Below are 16,445 nucleotides of genomic sequence, written 5' to 3' on the forward strand. Positions count from 1 at the left end.
ACCAGGAGGAGCTCTCCAGCACTGCCCCAGGCCAGCTCATGCAGTGAAGCAGGCAGCAAGAGGCGGGCTAGTTCTCCTACTCTCCTGCCCTTGGGGTTCACCAACCTCCACACCACCAGGGTCAGCTCTACTGAGCTGTCAGGAAGAGGTGTAGAGCCCATTCTTCCAAGAGCTGCAGCTGATGAGGGGCAAATAGTCATTCTTTTGAGTGTAAATTCTGAAATATTTGCAGTCTAAACAAGAAAAATGAAGAAAGATAAAGTCAGTAACTATCAGCTGATTCAGAAAATGGGTTACATTCATAATTTGCACCATATCAAAAATGTCTAAAAATTATTTCAGACTTGGATGTACTTTTTGAAAACATAAATGTGTTTTTATTCTCAAAATAGCATTTCTAAAATGTAAATAAAATAACCTTTCAGCCTCCCACCCTTTCCACACATCTCCTCTTTTTTCTACACACCTACAAAGAAAGTGTTAGAATGTTCTAATGTCTATGATTTTCTGCAGCGTTTTCATCTGATAGAAAAAGCCAACAAAAAATGAAACAGCCTGATTGGAAAGTAATCATTGAGCTATTACTGGATCATTTCACTCAGATTTGGGAGGAGTATTTCCTTAGAAATTCAAAGTTTGGACGAATGCCTGAGGATTAGAATTGTAAAGACATCTCTTCATCTCCTCACCTATATGAATCTAACTTATATCTCTTCTCTCTCTCTCTCTCTCTCTCTCTCTCTCTCTCTCTCTCTCTCAATTTTGCTTGGGCCCTATGTCCCCTAAGGATTCTGCTTTTCCTCTCAAGCTATGTTTTCTGTTGACTCCACATACCCCATGTTAGAAGTGGGATTAATGCAATGTTAAAATCCCGTGACTACCGAGTATTAATCTCCAGACAAACGGAGCTCTCTCCTTCATTAAAACCACTTCATTGAGTGGTCTCATAAGAAACTAACTGATCAAGTCATGGCAAGCACAGTAGCAGGGCCCCTCCGTGGTCTCCTCTTCTATCACTGACTCCAGGTTCCTGCATCTACTCTTGCTCTGACTTCCCTCTGTGATGAAGTGTGATTGGATAGCTTAAGCCAAATAAACCCTGTCCTCTCCACTTGGTTTTGATCAGTTTTTTTGTCACAACATCAGAAACCAAACTAGGACAGTGTCATAGTTACCTTCAGCTGTCAGCTTAACACAACTCAGAGGCAGCTGGAAAGAGAAGACTCAACCGAGAAATTGCCTAGATTAGCCTATGGCCATGGCTGTGAGGCATTTTCTTAATTGCTAATTGTTGCAGATGGACTCAGCCTGCTGTGGTGTTGTCATCACCAGGCAGATGGGCCTGGGCTGTATTAGAAAGGTGTTTGAGCAAGCTGGGGGAACAAGGCAGCAAGCAGTGTTGCTCTGTGGTCTTCGCTTCAGCGCCTGCCTCTAGGATACTCCTTGAGCTCCTTCCCCGTCTTCCTCCATGATGAACTATATACAACTTTCAAGCTGAAATAAGACCTTTTCTCCCCGACATTGCTTTTGGACATTGTGTTTATCACAGCAACAGAAAGCAAACTAGGACAGAAGGGAAGGAAAACAGAGAATTCAGCAATCAACTCAGTGTTTTATTGCTGTCAAGAGTCACATGACCATGGCAAATCTCATAAAGGAAGGCGTTTATTCTGAACTGGTTTACAGTTTGGAGGTTTACGCCAACATCAGCATGGTGGGAAGCTTGGCGGCACACAGGCAGATATGGTGCTGGAGAGGGAGCTGAGAGTTTTACATCTGAATTTGCAGGCAGCAGGAAAAGAGAGGGTCTAGGACTGGCTTGGTCTTTTGAGACTCCAAAGCCCACCTCCATGACACATTTCATCCAGCAAGGCCACACCTACTCCAACAATGCTTTCATATAGTGCCATTCCCTAAGCATTCAAACATATGAGCCTGTGGGGGCCTGTAGGGAGCCGTCCCTGCATTCTCCATTACAAGATGGCGCCTGCATCCGGCTGGCGTTGAGAGTAAACAAGTCAGTGCGCAGGTGCAGGGTGATTTTCCCTCCCTTGGTCTCTGCCTCTCCCGTGGCGTCATATGGGCCGATGGGCTGCAGCCAATCAGGAGGTGACACGTCCTAGGCGAAGGTTGTAAACCTATATAAGGGTTGGGTTTTGGATGTTTGGGGTCTCCGCTCTGTAAGCTTATGCTCTCCCTCTCAAGATGCATTAAAGCTTTACTGCAGAAGGATCCTGAGTGTGCCGCGTCGTTCTTGCTGGCGAGATGGTAGCGCGGGACAAGGGCCATTATTATTCAAAAAACACATGCTCCAAGGCTTGGGCAACATCCCAGAAAAGGGAGCAGAGAAAATAGAACTACAGATATTGTGAAGACATGTGACAGAATGACATTCTCTGAACATGACATTGCCATTGCACTCATTAATTCACTTCAGCCATGATCATCCTGTACAAGACCTGCACAAAATTAGGCCTGTCATCATTTCATCACAGATGAAAGAGAGGTACTTGAGGGTGCACCCTTCCCAAGGGACTATCCCAATCAAGGGTTACTGAGTGTAATTTTCCTCGGTTTATAGTCCTTTAGCTACACTAAGTGCAACGCCCACTAAATAACCTCTCACCTACACTCAGACAAGTACCTCTTACTGAACTCAGTAGGCCCCACAAAAAGAAGACAAAAAAGTATAAGAACTTGCTAAGAATACACGTTTTAGCAAGAGAAGGTTGGAGATGAGATAAGGGAATAGAGAGTGGAAAATGATTACAACTCGTTAATTCTTGAACACATTTTGTTTGTTTGTTTTTTTAATTTAAAAAAAAAAAGAATAAAGAGAGACCACCAAGAGGATGGTGCAATTCAAGAGTGCTGAAAATAAGCATCCAGTCACATGATGCACAGCAAAAGAGGAATGTGGGGGATCCAGGTTTTACTACAAATAGCAGAACTCTTCAAAGATAGAAGAAGTGTTAGCAATCCTATCCCAGAGATCTTTGAAATCATAGCACATCTTAGAAATGATTTCCATTGCCATCTACTTAACAAGAGAAGTTACAAATAAGCCAGCCAACCAACGTGTGATGTAAAGACCTATTCTAAGGAAATCCAATTATATGAAATCAGATGGCTGTATTTAGCCATCTGATTTCTGACCAGCTCTGATTCAGAGCAGCAGAGAAAATTGGGGCCTTGGGTTAGTTTATATAAACACTGTGCTGCAGGCAGTCTAGAAGGAAGGATTGCATTGTAACTTGATAGTGTATGAATTTGAAAACAAGAGAGACCTAAGGCAGGTTATGGTAACCTAATGTTGTTTCCTTTATAAAGCTGTAGGGGTATAGAAAACATTCTACCCTGGTAAACCTTTATCCTAAAAATAAATAAATTAATTAAAAGCAACAACTGATCATCCCTAAACTTCTTGAACCGAAAACATGGAGGACCTCATGTTGCTTGTTGTTTTTTATTTTGATTTTAAAAACGTACTCCTTGGCTCTAGAAGTAACAATTTTAATCTGTGTCTTAATTCTCTGTTTCCTTCCTACAAATGCATTTGAAATACTTCATCATGGGAAAGTTATTCCACGTTTAGCTTTCACCATTTGTGGAGTTACTCTACTGACTTCATCAAACTGCCATGTCCTACATCCTCCAATAGAAACATGCCTTACTAGAAATGTAGCTGTATGTACTGCTGAATTCACACCATGTTCACAAGGGAAAAGGATGATGAAGATGCTAGAGATGAGGAAAAGACTGGAGGCAGACCTGGAAACATGTAGTTGGCCCAAGATGGCTCTAAGATGGTAAAATGCTAGTGCTAATTCAGCCATGAGTGCACTAATTCAGCCATGATGCCAACATCAGCACTCCTGGCACCAAGAGTAACCTTCACATAGCACCAAACCCCTGGCTGGTATGTTAACACCTTAAGTGAAAGGGAAGTCATGACCAAGCATTCAGGTATTAAAGTATCTAGTATGTTATATATAGATAGAGCATTGCACTTGCACAAAATGCAAGTGTATAGTGGCACTACAGTCAGTTATGAGCAAAGGTACAACAGTGAGAATCATAACAGAGCAGGAAACCTCCTGCCCATCAATGATGCTATAGTTTAGAGCATGGCTTATCTCTCTGTGGTGAGGTGACCCTGTGTAAAAGCCTGTCGAGTGTCAGCCACACATACAACTGTGTATAGTGCACAATACCTGATGAAGGATGACTTTGCTACGGTTTTATGTATTTGCTACTAAATAATTTATCACTATTTTTTAATGTACTTCTTACAGGAAAAAGTTAACGATAAATCATTATGCCTTGTTATGCTGGAAGTAGCCTCATACAGCTCCTGCTTATTCAGCCTCATGGGTGGATTCCTTTCTCTTGTGTTGATTTATTTCTTGTTATTTTGCTCACCTTTGGGGAACAATAGATTTTATACCTCCATGCGGAACACACACACACACACACACACACACAAAGTGTGTAGATAGCTAGACCATCTTGCCTTGTCCACATTCACTTTATAAAAGTCACACGGTAAAGAGTATTGCCTAAGAGCGCATTTCTTGGAATTGACCCCACTCTTGTAATGAATGGCTATGTAGAGTGTGCACTATTAAAAATTAGTACATCAGAAGAAAAAGGAGTTACAGAATCATGCTGATCCTTAATAAAAATTGCTACTATTTTACCATTTATGTGGCTCACTTATGTCAGGAAATAGCATGGCATTAAACCATTTGTTTGACCCTGTACAACTTCTGCTTGTCCTCCAGGGAGCTGAAATCCTCCCCTGCTGTCTCAGCTCCCGTGTAAACGCCCTCCTTACAGCCTATCATAGCACCTCCTCTAAGGATCTCCTCCTTTCTTTCGCAAAGCAGACATCCAGTTTCTTCGAGTTTGCTCTAAATAGATCTGTGGGGGAGACAGAGTATCTAATCCACGACTGTAGTGACATCTGAAGGAGAGAAGGGAACATATTTAAAATTTACAAGTCACCCCAAGACTGATAGGCATTGCATACTTTGGAAGATGGTCACCTTGGCTTACACAATGTCAAGTGAGCTTCTCCAACTTGTTCTTCCCTGAAATCAGTTACATAAGCCCCCTTCAGTTACCTAACTTCGTGAGCGCCAAGCCTCCAAAAGGAAGTTAGGGGGAAAGGTAAAAATTCCTTGCATAAATTTTTGGTCAATCCTAACTTTGCTGCCATCCACCAGATGTAAAGAAGCATTCCTCCCCAAGAGCCATCTGTCTATCCCCTCTGAGCTGTGAGAGATCTACACTAGATGATAGAAACAAAGGAAGCAAATTGACTTAGGTTTAAATCCTGTCACCTGCTGCCACTGGGGGAGATATAATCCTCTACCTACAATATCATTGCCTGCCAGGTGGGGCTTCCCCTGGCCATCAGAGTGAAATGAAGCCAAGTTTGTTGGCTATTTTTTATTGCCAAGATACAACCATGAGACCAAGAGAGTTTGTAGTGGGGACAGAATTTCAATGGCAAAATATTACCAAGTATATGTATATGTATATGTATATGTATATGTATATGTATATGTATATGTATATGTATATGTATATATGTATATGTATATGTATATTCAGAGCGGGCCAGAGCTCAGGGCTCTGGAAATTCAATTCCCAAAGAAATGTTTATTCATGCCACATCAAGTGGCACATTAAGATAATAAATGCCTCCACCATTCCTAAAGATGACAATAGTCGTCAATTCTTTAGACAAGGGTGTTCTGTGACAATGGGCACTTCCTCAGGTCCAGCACCTTTCTAGGGCAGTGTCTGAGGAACACTTCCTGCATTGATGCTCTGAAAGACAGCCACATGTAGTTCCAGCATCCCCTGGACACTACGTAGAGAAAAGGGAACAGTCAAACTTTTCATTAACAAAGAACCCTTACCAAGACTTTTAGGGACCCAGTAGAACCTGTGAAACCTAGTTTTGATTATTGCACCATTTATATGAAAATACTTAAAGAAATATCCCCCACAATGGAAAATAAATGAATACCAATATGGTTACTGGAGTATAACCTGCATCATCACATTTAAAATGAGTGTAAGATGTAAAGGAATATGATTGCTGAAACTTTCAGCACACAAATTTAGGTTTTAAACTCCCTTCATACAAATGCACAGATTGGAGACACATACGGTGTGTGTGTGTGTGTGTGTGTGTGTGTGTGTGTGTGTGTGTGTCTGTCCTGAAGCTCCTCTACATAAACAAAGGTCTCTTCATAGAAGACAATGAAAGGACATAACTGCACCAAACTTCATAAAAATTCACTCTAAGAAGACTTCTGGTGACACATTACACACATGCACACACACACACACACATACACACACACTTTCAAAGAGCAAAGAAGTGAGCTGTCTTTCACCAGCTGTCTTCTCACCAGGAGCACTTGCTCTCTCTGGCACATTCTAAAGATCAAAGCTGGTTCATTCAGTAGGCTCACAGAAGGGGAAGCATAGCCCAGCAATGCTGACCCATTCATACAAGTGGCCATAACTTGAAACAAAAGTATCTCCAAACATTTGGTTTTCCTTAGAAAATGATGAATTCTGAGCTAATGAATCAAACACAGGCTTAGGGAATAGTGATTTTTGAGGGATAGTCCTCATAAAGAAAGGGGTGTGGCTCAGAAATATGGCGGGTCTCCCCAGTATGTTCATAATAGCAATATCCTCTATGGCAGGGTGCTATGAAGTACAGACTAAGTCTTTCCCCAGCTTCCAAATCCCTTCATAAAATGTAGGAGAGACTGAAGCCTCATGGAAAGGAGATGACTAGAGAGTGAGGCATCTTCTGACATATAAGCCCAGGCTTGCTCCAGCACAATCTCTCAGGTGCTCTCAGCTTGGCTTTATTGGCCTCTCAGAGACAAAGGGGAGCATCCTCTGCTGGAAATGGAGTCCTGTAGATTATTGACCCTGGCTTTGTAAGTATCTGACATACAGTAGCAGATCATTAGTTGGCAAAGAGCAAGAAGACACAAACAATTTCAGAGTGAGACAAACAATAGAAACTATGAAGGATAAAATTGGGTATGTTATCCCTACTTTACAGCTGCTCCTTAGCTGACAGTAATGCCAATAATCAGGAAGCTGAGACAGGAGAATCACAAATTTGAGGCTCACCTGGACTACATAGTAAGGTTTTTCCAAAGAAGAGGAAAAGAAAGGTGAAAAAAAAAAAAAAAAAAAAAAAAAACAAGACCAGTAACCAAAAGAAAACCAGAAATACTGCACTTTGACACAATGATGTAATTAGCACATTAAAGAAACTAGAAAAATATGAATGAGAGTGATGGAAATATGTAGAATTTAAAGTCTTCAAATATGTAGAGAGTAATCATTCTAAAGCCTTAACATAATATCTGAAATGAGACTTCACTGGGGGAGTTTGACAAGAGCCCAAGGTTGGCTAATGACCCTGTCTTCATTTCTGTTCTATTGCTATTAGAAGACACCATAACCTATCCAACTCATAGGAAAGAGAGCAGTTACCTGGGTGTTTGCTCACAGTTTCAGAGGGTTGGTCCATGGTCATCATGGTGGGAAGCAGACAAGCATGGCACTGGAGCGATGTTTGGGAGATTTACATCCCAATCCGCCAGCAGAGAGAAACACTAAGCCACGTGTGGCATTTTGTTGTTGCTGCTTTTATTGAAAGCAGATTTTTTTAAACTATATATTCTTATTACTATTTTCTCTTCCCCTAGCCCTCTCAGTTCCTCCCCTCCCATCTAAATTCATACCTTTCCTGTCTCTCATTAGAAAATAAACAGGCAGCTAAGGAATAATGATAAAATACAATAAGATAAATCAAAAGAAAACAAAAAGTAGGATAGAACAATCAAATAAGAAAAAGGGCTGAAAAGAAATACACACACACACACATACACACACACAATTCATATATACACAGAAAAATACATGTTCTCACACACACAGGAATCCCATAAAAACACAATACCAGAAGCCGTAATATATGCACTAAGGACCTGCAAGTTAAAAAAAAAAATGCCTTGACTTAATGTTCTGAGACATCAAACCTCCAAAGGTGCTATTGAGTTAATTTTGTGTTGGCCATCTACTGTTGGACATGGGGCCTATCCTTAACATTGATTTGTTTCCCTCCATGAAGAAAACTAAATTTTCATTTGCAAATGGTTATCAATTGCATATAGCTTCAGGACTGGGGACAGGGTATGCATCCTCTTCTCCTTCCAGATCTAAGACACCATCTATTGTAGACTAGTGCAGGTCCTGTGAATGCTGTGAAGTCAAATGTGCACCAGCCCCACTATGTCTAGAAGGCCTTGATCCCTGGAGTTCCCCATCCTCTCTGGATCTTACACTCTTCCTGCCTCCTTTACTGCAGAGCTCTTTGAGCCCTGAGGGGGACTATTTGATGGAAACCTGAGTTGAGGGCTGATCTAAGATCTCATACTCTCTGTATATTGTCAGGCTGTGATTCTGTATTTGTTACCATCTGCTGCAGGAGGAAGCTTCTCTGGTGATGATGGACCAAGACAGTGATCTATGAGTACAGCAGAATGTTGTTAGCAGTCATGTTACAGTGATGTTCTTTTGGTAGAACGGTAGTGTCTGATTTTCCTCTAGGCCCCTGGGCAATTTAGTCTCAGGTTTTTAGTCACCCAAGCAATGTCAAGTATGTGTTCAATCTAATGCAGTATGACTTAACTCAAATTATACATTGGTTGGTTACTCCACAAACTTTGTGGCATTATTACACCAGTGCATCTTTCAGTCAGGTTACTCTTGTGCAGTTGAAGGGTTTGTTGCCAGGTTGGTATTTACCTTTCTTCTTTGGTACTGTACAGAGTAACTTCCAGTACCATGAATACTGGTTCATAGGAGTGAAGGCACAAGCTCAACTTCTCTGTGTTCAGTACATTGTATAGATATTGTGTTCAGCAATAGGGCCTTACCACTAATAGCCTTGGCAATAGCCTTGGTTGTTTGCAGGTTCCATGGGAATGGGACCCATTTAACCAAAAACTCTATTAATTATAACCCATTTCCAGGACGTAAAGCTTTATTTGCTAATGAGAGATATCCAGCTGCAACTCTGTCTCCTTGTTATTTGGAGATTTCATTTAGATTGTGTGTGTGTGTGTGTGTGTGTGTGTGTGTGTGTGTGTGTTAGCAATCTTCTACTGTATTGGGTTTCCATACAAATAGACTTTAATTAAGCTGTTCCTCTCTATATCCCCTTCTTCAACCACCTCTTCCTCTCCTCTGTATTTGATCTTCTCATTCTAGTTCCCCACCTCATCCATACTGGCATGAGCTTTTGAGATCTCAAAGCCCACCTACAGTAACACAACTCCTCCAACAAGGCCACACCTCTTAATCCTTCCCAAACTGTTCTAGTAACTGGAGACCAAGCTTTCATGCACATGAGCCTCTGGAGGCAAGTCTCATTCACAGATCCCTAAGATCCCAAAAATAGAGCATAAAAAAAACATTTGGCCACAACACCAAGACAAGAAAGGAATACACATAAAATTTATTTTTACTGAGCATCATGCTGAAAAGTCAACATATCTGTCTTTGTGTGTGTGTGTGTGTGTGTGCGTGCGCGCGCGCGAGCACACACGTGCATGTGTGTGTGTACATGTGTGTACATGTGTGTGAGGGTGATGGTGCCTATGCATATGCAGAGAGGCAGAGGAGTGCTCTGAATACTCCTCTATCACTCTCTGACATGCTTTCTCCATTGGTCATGATCATGCCCAGATTTTTACACGAGTGCTGGAACTGGGAACTCAGGCCCTTATGCTTTCACATTAAGCACTCTTAACCCCTGAGCCATCAACCTAGGATGGCTGCTCCCAATATCTTTCTTACTGGAATTTCTACAGAAGGAGAAAAAAACTAGAAAGGAGAGAACATGAGTAGTTTCCAAAATTTTTTTTATTGAATAGTATCTTCTATTCTTTGAAAGCCTCATATAGTTTTATATTGTGTATTGATCATATCCACCCACACTGTCTCCATCAAACTCCTAGTACTCTTCAACTCACCCCACTCCGAACTCTGTGTCTTATTTTTACTTTTTTATGTTTCATTGCTAATAACCCTTGAGTCCAATTAGTGCTGCCCAAAACTCTAAAAGCAAGCAATCCTCACATTCAAGAATCTCAGAAAAATCCATAGCATAGATATAAATAAAACCATAGCATGGCATTTCACAACTCTCCTGTGGAAGACAAAGGACTTGATTTCAATGGGCTGGCCTGGATACATAGTCAGTGTACATAGTCCTTCTTTTAAATGTAGCCTGAATCACCTCTCACTACTGTTCATTATAAAGGGAAATTTAATTCAAAACAATGATCATGTAAAAGGGAAATAAATGGCCTTTTGTTTGGAGATTATAGTAACTTTTAAAAATGAAGACAAAATATTTGTTTCTAATTATGGCATTTGCTTCAGGAAGCCTGGCAACAGTTGTTCATAGAGTCATAATGGAGAACCAGGCACAGGATATGAGTAGAATTAGGGACAAAGAGTGTTGAGTCCATCGTGGGTACCAGGCCTTTTTTTTCAACTCATTGCAGAGATAATTGTGGATATAAAACAAACTTCACACAGATCATAAATGGCTATGAAAGAAGACCTACTCCTTAACCCAAGCTTCTGGAATATCTCACTTAAAGCAAACCACTTCAGTCCACTTCAACTCCATTCCCTCCTATCTGAAGACAAAAGAAGGCTGCTGGCAACTGGAGTAGTCTAAAAGGCTAGAGATTCCAATAGATTAGCCTTCTTTCCCACTGAACCTTCTCTCTTGACTTCAGCTCACAGGTGCCTCCTCCCTTCTCCTCTAAGAGAGGGCTTCCTCCTCCTCTAAGAGAGTGGTCAAATCCCTCTTTCTTCTAACATCAAACTGAGCCACCTTTCTAACACCAAACTTACCTATGAAAAGAGGCACAGCTTTCACCATGCCCTGGCAATCCACTGTGCATATCCATTTTACCCAGGGTTTGTGGTATTTGTTTGTTTTTGTTTCTGCCAAACACTTAAGAAAACAAGGACAATTGAAATTATGAATAAAGACAGAAATGCTTAGCATATGCTTGAAGGGACCATTTTGAGAACACTATTCTATTACAGAGATTATAAATACATGTAAGTGGCATTCTTCTCCCCAAACTCCACCCCTTAACTGTCACTCAACCTGCCTTCTTTCTAGTTCTATTGTTGATTTAATTGTACTCTGCTGATGTCATGAAGACATCTGGCATCTCTGGGTTCCAGAACTCTATCCCTGACTTTAAGGTCCCCCCCCCAAGTGTTTCTGCCGACTCTACAGTCACTTCCTTTGTAACATGGGACCCTGCATGATATGATTTCATTCGCAGCCAGCACAGAATCATTCCTTAACTCCTTAAAGAACAAGAGTGTTTGGAGGAGGGGGAGACTCAGAAGCAAGTGAAAGTTTACACTGGTCGCAAGTCAACCTACACAACTTAACTTTAGCTGTTTAAAGCTCTGGCATCCCTAACTATCCAAGTGATGATGCATTTTTGCCCTACTTCTTTTTACAGAGCTGAGTAATTATTTTTTCAAGCTAGATAGAGGCCTTTTCCCCCATCCTTATCTTTTGATTTTGATCTAAACTATTATTCATTCCCTTGTGCGTTTGTTTTTTTTTTTCTCTCTCTCTCTCTCTCTTTCCTACTTATTTTGAAGGTATCTCCTAGCTACTATTGGCATATCTCTGAGGAAATTATTCCAAGTCATTCTTAAAATGTCTTCGAAGAGGAGGCCAACAGTTAACATTTTAGAGGTTTATTCCCCATACTGTTGTGGAATTTCCCTTTCACGAGTACTCACTCTATTGTTCTAAGTCAAAAAACTTTCCCCCTACCTTAAATAACATCTGACAAAGCGAAGTTTCCTCCACAGCTACTATTTAACTTCTCATAAATGTAGTATGGCAGGAAGGGAAAGCTACTCTTTATTGTCTACCCTCTGCTTAATCTTTGATTCTAGGTATTTAACATCAAAACTGAGCAAAGACACTCAACAGTTAACCCCTTTCACATCTTCCTTCCCATTATCAAATCTGCTTCCAGAACCTCGATATTCTAGCTTTCTGGGAGATGTCAAGACTCAGAAAGGAAGTTAAAAATTATGTAATAAATTAACCCAGTGACCTCAATTTCCTTGCCTTTTTGGTAAATAACTTGTGTGTTTTTTGAAACTGGAAACATATTTTAGAGTTCAAGCAAGCTTGGCAGTAAATCATCCAGAGGCCTATAAAAGTGTGCAACCTTCCTTTTGCAGACTCCAAATCAAATAGTGAAAGTGAAGTGAAACCAAAACAGGATGGATACATGTGTGCATAGTCATACCTCAGCCCCCAAACCACAGACAGGCCATGCATCCTCTGCTACACAACATGAATTCAAGACTGTTGCATAATACTATAGTAACTTAACTTCAAATAACTTCTTAAAACCTCAAAATAGCTCTAACACACAATGTTAGCTGCTTTCTTGAGAATCATAGGTTATAGGTTGCAAAACAAAACCTCAGAAAACACTTAGAGTCTAGTGCAGCCATTGTCCCCACTGTCCCCTCCTAGGTATGTGCTTTACTGTGAGAAAGGCAGATAGGACAGGGACTGAAGACACTGAGAACAGAGGTGGGATGATCAGAGGGAGACCCTCTGTCACTGGAGAAATATAAAACTTAAACTAGAATCTTAGCAGGTCCGGAAATGAGAACTTGGCTCAGGCATATATACTAAATGTTCACTGTGTGTTCCCTTTTGAATAAGCAGTAACCACAGCAAGATCTTTTATCAGTTAGTGGGAACCTCCCAGCTAGGAAATGAGACCCTGAGTTCCCTGCTGGTTAAGTATACTCACAACATCAGTTCTTATCACTAGGACTCCCAGCATCCAGGGTTCTTGTTTGTTTTGTCATTTTTTTCAAAGCACCCATCAGAATAGAACAAAGGCCTTACATTCCCCTCCAAATATTCACCCAGAAGACTTTGAAACCACACAGAGCCTGAAGCCTTAGAGCAGCCAGAATTAGCTGGCCACCATCTATCTGTGAGCCTGCAACAGTCCATTCTCAAGACCTCTTCCTCCAAGGCCCCATTTTCACTTGTTCTCACCATTTGGGTCTGCTTTGAGGCCTTTGTATTTCTACTTCTCTCCCAGCTGGTTTCCTGGCCTATTCCCTCGCTTTCCTTAACCCTCTTCTCAGATATCTCCTCCCCAGTTAGGCTTGTCTGATTGCATCATCCGAACTGATAAACTATGATGCTCCACAATCAGCACCCCCATGCCACTTGGTTCCTAGGTACCACACTGATCATCATCTTATTATATTCTACACAATTTAATGTCTTTTTTTTTTCCTTCTTCGCTAAGATGTAGGTTTATGAATTTTCCATTCTTTTGCTCATTCTCAAATCCTATATCAATATTGATGTCTGGTGCACAGTAGGGCGAGTTAACAAAGTAGACAACTGGCATTTCATACTTCCCTCTGATCTCGAATGGATAATTATAGAGCATTGATTCCTTGTCATTGTCATTCTCTTATTGAAGGCATTGTATTATGGAAGCACTCTGAGAAGGATCGAATAAGTTGGGTGGGTAGTCAAGGAGCTGAAGGCAGTCATGACCATCTAACTGGCTCAGAATTACTGTTTCATCCATGGTATACTCCTTTAAGACTTCTCCAGTTTGGTATTGGGTTGCCCATTCAGTCATTTAAATCTTCATGGGCATTATGGAAAATGAGGTATTGGGCAGCGAATGGACTTCTTAGAAAAATAAAATCAAAATTTTAAAGTACAACAAAGTTAAAAACTTCTGAAAAATGCTTAGTAATTCTGACTTTTCTCTACTAAAAATCAGCTTTATGGAGGCTGCAGAAGGTGGCATGGACACCAAGAAGCCCTGCCTTATTTTGCTCTTTTGATCTTTCCGCTGCACCTAGTTCATTTGAGTAATGTGTCCAAAGACTGATTCAACCTCTCTCGCCTACTTTAATAAAGGCTCATTAGGGGATTAGAAGAGATTTGAAACTGAGCCCAGTGGAGTCAGCAGAGACAAGTTCCAAACAACCATTCAGCGTATTTTGAAAAGTACCAAGCTAGCAACTTGGAAACAGGCCACCAGTAAGATGTGGGCCAATTGTGCATGAGGAGCCTAGGCGGACAAAGCATCCCTAAGTGGGCGAGAGTGGTAACCTGGACCCATGAAAAGGAACAAAGCAAAGGCTCGCATTTACTGTGAGCCAGCCCTGACAAGAGAGGGCAGCAATCACGTGGAAAATGACGAAGGGAAAGCTGATGTGCCGCTGTAATAAAAAGAGACAAAGGAACATGGCCTCAGCCTGTCCTACTTGGGACCCCTTGACCCTCTCTGGAAAGCTTCACGATGGTTCAGCGGCAGCAGGGCAGGACCCCATCCCCCCCCCCCCCGCTGCCACCCATGCCTCTGCAGGCTTTGCACCAACTGTATTATTTTCTCAGGGTGAGCTTTGGCAACATTCCCCAAAGATGTGGCCTTTCTGATCCATTCTTGTCACCAGTCACTGTGCCCCACTTGTGTTCTCCCACTTAAGCTGAGGCACATGATAGTTACTGCTTCTTCACAGCAATGGGATCATTCTTTTACTGCATCTACAGTCCCTTTCCCCACCCCAACTGAGGCCAGTGTATTGCAACCAGGGCTACATGTAAGACAGGAAGAGGCAACATTAACACAGCTTAAAAGTTAAGAAAAAAGCATAGTAGACATGCTGTTTCAAAATGAACTCAATGGCTTTCCGTAGGTCATTTTTTAAATCTAATATTACTTTGGGCATATTTTTTTTTAATCTTACTAGTCTTTTGTTTGTATATTAAGCTTTCCAGCTCATGTTTCCTTGCTTTTGTTTTGTTTTGTTTTGTTGTTGTTGTTGTTGTTGGTTTTTGGTTTGTCTGGCTGTTGGTTTTCTAAAGAGAGGGAGGGAAAAAAAGGCATGGTGTTGGATGAATGTGAGGTGTGGCTGGTTTGGGAGGTTGTGGGGAAGAGTAGACTGTAGTCAGGAAAAAAATATTTTCAATAAGAAAGAGAAAGAATTTAAAGGATAGATGTGTTGTTCTATATGTATGCAATGAAGTTCCAAAAGCTAAATTTGCCGTGGGCATAACATAAATGGTGCCTTACATTCTCCTGTCTATGTTATGCATTTCTGATTATCTTCAAAGAAACACAGGAAATATCTATGAAAAGTACATTGGAAGCAGGATAGAAGAAGAATGTTAAGGATGAAGCAGGGTGAAAACAAACAGCCCTACGGGACTTAAAGGCAAGAACTACAATAGGACTGCATAATGGCAGCCTTGGTACTGTTTCCTCACCGATAAATATACAAAATGGCTCAGTAATAGGAATAAAGCTCAGTAATAGGAATAAAGATTAGGATGAGATTAAGCAGTATCTGAAATGCAGGAGATTGGATGCCAATCCTATGAAGTACCTGGTCCCTCATGAAACAATTACATTGCTACCTTTTTTACAGCCGTCACTCTGGGTGCTTAGTGAAGAGTCACCAAAAACTAAAGGTCTTCACACATTTTAAAAAGTATTTCAAGGTGGATTGTTTGTATAAGCAAGGGATTCATCAAAATATTTTTTTGCTGGGGGTCTCACATACTCCAACAGTTGCCCTATAGAAAGAAACAGGATGAAGACACCTACCATCTCCCAGTTCAGAGTGAACCAACCACAGAAGATTATTATATCACAAAGATAACTGGGAAGTAAGAACTAGAGTCTGAGCACACAGGAAAGTTTCTGACTTCAGCCCAAAAGGGCCGTTCCCTACAACCTCACATGCACCTTTGATGTGGGCAAAGGCAGAAGAGTGGATTGCAGCTGTGCAGCTATCTGTGAGGAGTAAGCTGCCAGACTAGCAGGAGAATCAAGAATAAAAGGAGATTACTGCAAGTGCAGGAGACGATTCATGGGTTGGTTTTGTGGTACCCAATCTGAACTTAGGAGCTGGAAGGGGAAAGTAGAACTTTGCAGTCCTAGAACATATTTCAGAAGACAAGACTGCATGAGGGCCCTGAGAAAGCATAAAATATGCAGATAAGTGGAGGTGGTTCAGGTGATGAAGTCCTTGCCATGCAAGCATGAGGACCTGAATTTGATCCCCAGAACCCATAGTTTAAAGGCCAGGCAGACATGGTAGCACACACGTAATGCCAGCACTGGGGAAGCAGAGACATACAAATCCCTGGGGCCAGGTGGCTAGCCAGCCTAGCTTTACTTAGTGGGTGGTTCCAGGCCAGTGAGTGACTAAAAAGAAAGGAATAAAAAAATGAATACTATCTAAGGCATGATATTTGAAACTTGAAG

This window comes from Phodopus roborovskii, unplaced genomic scaffold (assembly GCF_943737965.1).
Source record: "Phodopus roborovskii unplaced genomic scaffold, PHOROB, whole genome shotgun sequence".
Classification (NCBI taxonomy): domain Eukaryota; kingdom Metazoa; phylum Chordata; class Mammalia; order Rodentia; family Cricetidae; genus Phodopus; species Phodopus roborovskii.